The sequence below is a fragment of the Balaenoptera acutorostrata genome, chromosome 21, assembly GCF_949987535.1.
Source record: "Balaenoptera acutorostrata chromosome 21, mBalAcu1.1, whole genome shotgun sequence".
Lineage (NCBI taxonomy): Eukaryota > Metazoa > Chordata > Mammalia > Artiodactyla > Balaenopteridae > Balaenoptera > Balaenoptera acutorostrata.
Genome location: NC_080084.1, coordinates 5,233,395 through 5,237,975, shown reverse-complemented (window position 1 = coordinate 5,237,975; position 4,581 = coordinate 5,233,395). Strand labels below are relative to the sequence as shown.

The following is a 4,581-nucleotide window of genomic DNA, read 5'->3' as shown; positions in this document are numbered from 1 at the left end:
CAGATAGAGTCAGAGAGAGAGGAGAGGAAGCAGGGAGAAAAGAGAGAAAGAACACACCGTCTACATTTCTGTCAAATGACACGGGGATCCTTACACAACCAGGAGAATATTACACAGCGAGGCTCTTTCTCAGCTGGAGCTGGACCTGCAGACGGGGCCAAACAGCACCAGGCTGGCCACACATATCCAGCCGCTGTCCCAGTCCCGTGAGTCCGGTCAACAGGGCTCTGAGTGTCTGCTCCAGGGAGCTGGGCTTCACCCTCTCACCCGGGAGGCCGGGCCAAGACAGCAGGGCCCCGGGCTGGACACATAAGGGGAAAAGCATCCCCACAGGACAGCTTGTGCGAGCAGATTCAGCTGCCAGATTCTAGAGGCCCGGGACCACCCTGTGGCCCGTGAAACCCAGGAGCCACGAGGGTCTTGCATCGTGATTCCTGTCCGCTGGACTGTCAAGTTTATGTAGGGAATCTTGGAAACAGTGGTAACAAGACTGAATTGGAACGAGCTTTAGGCTATTATGGAGCACTCTGAAGTGTGTGGGTTGCTAAAAACCCTCCGGGCTTCGCTCTTGTTGAACGTGAAGATCCCCGAGATGCAGCCGATGCTGTCCGAGAACTAGATGGGAGAACGCTAGTTGGCTGCCGAGTAAGAGTGGACCTGTCGAATGGGGAAAAGAGAAGTCGAAATCGTGACCGCCTCCTTCTTGGGGTCGTCGCCCTCGAGATGATTATCGTAGGAGGAGTCCTGCACCTCCCACACATCTCCAAGACGGAGAAGCTTCTCCCTCAGCCAGAGCAGGTCCCTTTCTAGATATAGGAGAAGAGAGAGATCACTGTCCCAGGAGAGAAATCACAAGCCGTCCCGATCTTTCTCTACGTCTCCTAGCCGATCTAGGCCAAATGAAAGGAAATAGAAGACCACTTTGCAAGAGGAGTGGTGTACCGGGAATAACTTCATTTGACAGGAGTATGTACAGAAAATTCAAGTTTTGTTTGAGACTTCGAAGCTTGGTGCACTTCTTAAATGTTTTAGCTGTTCACATTTGTTTGTCTCTTGGGACAGTGACACATAAAGGTGTCATTCTCTATGGTTTGAAATGGGTCATATGAGGCATGTAATATGAAGAATTGTTACCTTACAATGTTCCCTTAAGCAAAATTGAATTTGCTTTGAATTTTTGGTCTTGCCTAGACTGATAATAAAACTCTGACTCCTGCCCAGCTAAAGTGTGATGTTTACTATTATGGAAACAACACTGGCAAACATTGAAAAGGCTTTCTGTAGCTGGGATATGGTATGCAGCTGTAGTTAAGCAAGCAGTCTTTAAAAGGTGCTGTGAACACAAGCCAGCAGGTAAAAATTAAAGCTGCACCCTTACCCTAGATTAGAGGTTTAAAAATTCCACTAGTCTTCACACCAGACAAGAGGTTGTCCAGTGACTTTAGAATCTAAAAAGTTTCAAGAAAGTTAGTTTACCTTTGATTTAGGTCATAAGTCCTCTGTGTGATTGCTGTACATGAATACATGGCTCTTTGTAATATTACTTGGGAATTTGAGAGTATTCAAGACACCAATGTCCTGCCAGATTAAGAGTATATTGTAGCGCTGAACTTTGAGTTACTGTGCAATTTTTTTTTCATGCTGTCATTTGTAATATATTTTGTGACAATCCTTGGGATTAAAGTTTTGGTTCCAAAAGAAAAAAAAAAAGAATCCGCCTGCCAAATGCAGGGGACGCGGGTTCGAGCCCTGGTCCAGGAAGATCCCACGTGCCGCAGATCAACTAAGCCCGTGGGCCACAACTACTGAGCCTGCGCTGTAGATCCTGGGAGCCACAACTATTGAGCCCTCGTGCCACAACTACAGAACCCGGCACGTATAGAGCTCGTGCTCCGAAACGAAAGAAGGCACCGTAATGAGAGGCATGTGCCCGCAACGAAGAGGAGCCCCTGCTCGCCGCAACTAGAGAAAGCCCGCGTGCAGCAACGAAGACCCAACGCAGCCAAAAATTAATTAATTAATTAAATTTTAAAAGAAGACCGCCATTGGGACGGCTGGGGGACAGCTCCACGCTCTGCTTCCCGAGGGGGACCTGCACCCAGGGACTCAGGAGGCGCCCTTGCTCCTGGCGATGCGTCCAGAGGCCCCAGCGCAGGAAAAGCACACATGGCATCCACGCAGGGAGGCCGGGCCCGGGGAGCACACGGGGTCTCCCTGGTACTATTCTTGCCACTTCCCTACAGGTGTGAACTTTTCAAAATAAAGCATTCGGGGAAGAGGGCAGAAGCTGAAAAAGCCGCCCAGGCTCCAGCCCTTCAAGACCCCACACCGGGTCAGGTGCGGGAGGACCCTGTGAGATTAAAGAAACATCACAGAGAGCAGGGGCGGGGCGGGGTCTCAAGGGACAACGTCCTTCGGGGCAGAATCTCGGTAGACAGACCGCCACCTTCCCCTAGGAAGGATCCAGAACCTTGGGACCCAAACACTCTGAGCGCCTCAGGAGAAGAAGGCCCTCCCGGGGGCAGGGCACACGGACGCCTCTCGACCACCCCGCGGGGCCCGCACGCACCCAGCTCCTCGCACGTGAATGGCAGGAAGGTCATGTCCCCGTTCAGGTTCTTGTTGAAGTCGATGCACAGGAGACTAAGCTTCTTTTTTTTTATTTTTAAAAAAATTTTTTAAATTAAAAAATTAATTTACTAATTAATTTATTTGTGGCTGCATTGGGTCTTCGTTGCTGCACACGGGCTTTCTCCAGTTGCGGAGAGCGGGGGACACTCTTCGTTGCGGTGAGCAGGCTTCTCATTGTAGTGGCTTCTCTTGTTGTAGAGCATGGGCTCTAGGCGCACGAGCTTCAGCAGTTGTGGCAAACAGGTTCAGTAATTGTGGCTCACAGGCTCTAGAGCGCCGGATCAATAGTTGTGGCGCACAGGCTTAGCTGCTCCGTGGCATGTGGGATCTTCCCGGACCAGGGCTCAAACCCATGTCTCCCGCATTGGCAGGCAGATTCTTAACCACTGCGCTAACAGGGAAGTCCTCAGCTTCTTCTTGATGCTCTCGATTTTCTGAAGGAAGAAGACGGCTGTAAAATCGGGGGGTGGGGGCACGGAGGGGGGTTCAAGGAGAAGAGGCGGATGAGGCGGACGAGAGGAGGGAGATGGGAAAGAAAGGGCCTCGGGTCCTAACTGTTAGGACCCTCCTCAGGAGTTACACCAAGGTGACAGCCTAAGCTTCAGCCGTTTCAACGGAGCTAAGTTTCTGTCCCTTCAGGGTCTATCTGGTTTGCAGAAACAGGTAGAAATGGACCAGCCTGGGGGAGGGAGCGACGCGGGGCGCAGAGGAAGGTGCCGGTTCCCCGGGGCCCTTGCCGGGCCAGCAGCAGGCGGGGCGCCTCGAGGACCTGCCCAGGCTGCGCCCCCTGTCCAGCCCAGGACTCAGCGTGCCCGGCCCCGCTCCCGGGCTGAGCAGACGTGCCTGTCCGAGGACAGGAAGGGCGCTGGGGGAGCGTGCCCGCTGGCTCTGCCAGGCGCAGGGGCTCGTCGGGCACGCCTGGCTCAGAAGCAGCCCGAGGGACGCCGGGCCTCTGCGGGCAGCAGGCGCCGTGCCGGGCACTGGCCTCCCTGCAGCCTCACGGCCCCACCGGCCACGACTGGGCAGGAGCACAGGGCGCCCTGGGAGGGCGGGGCGGCACTCAGGACCCCGCCCCGCGCCAGCAGGCCGCCTCTCCTGGGCGCCCGCCTCCACGGGCGTCCCCGTGGTCCCTCGGGCCAGTGGTTCTCAAGTGTCAAGGCAGTCTGCGCAGCCCCACTGTCCACACCCTCACCTCCCCCAGCCTCGAAGCTCCATGTGCCCGCCGCTCCGGAGGACTTCGGGGCCCACGTGCCCGGGCCCCACCCTGGGTGCCGGAGCCCCACAGTCCTCTGAGTCCCGGTTTCCTCCACCGCAAGGCACAGCACCGGCCGAAGCGGGACAGCGCTTGTGCTGAGGAACAAGAACTGTCGCTGAGCCCTGGGTCGGGCCTGGTACCCGCGTTAACCGCGTCTGTCACTTTCTGACGCAAACCAGCCAGCGCAGGGCTGCACCCCAGCCCCTTCTTTACGGGGCTCCCACACTCGGGGCCACCGTCCCCCTGCCCTCATCACCCCGGAGAGGCCCGGAGCCCCGGGCTCATTCTAGCCAATCCTGAGCCTGCTCCTTCCCGGGGACCCACACCTCAGGCTCCAGTCCCCAGCCACCCCTCCCCTCATTCCTGCCGAACCCTCGTGCTCCTGGGAGGCCCTAGGTGACAAGGTGTGCCCCTGCCCAGAACCATGAGTGACAAGCTCTTTCCTCATCTGCTGGCCTCACTGTTCTCTGTCCTCCACACAAACCGACTCGGTCAGCTCTCACGACCACCTGTGAGGGGGTCCTCGGGTCACGCACATTGCAGATGGTGAACAGGGACAATGGGGTCCAGGGACCGGCCTCCGGGGACCCAGCCAGTTGGTGGCAGAGCTGCGTCTGATCCCGGCCATCAAGATGCGTGTAGCCACGGCGCCCCACGCCACTCACCGAGGTGACGCGCTCGACCATGGGTGGCTC

General features: G+C 56.3%; 1 pseudogene; it reads left to right on the top strand.

The window, feature by feature from the left end:
- The window catches only part of LOC130706161 (serine/arginine-rich splicing factor 3-like), a 1,470-nt pseudogene extending 250 nt beyond the window's left edge, over positions 1–1,220 (top strand).
- Positions 1,221–4,581: the final 3,361 nt, after the last annotated feature.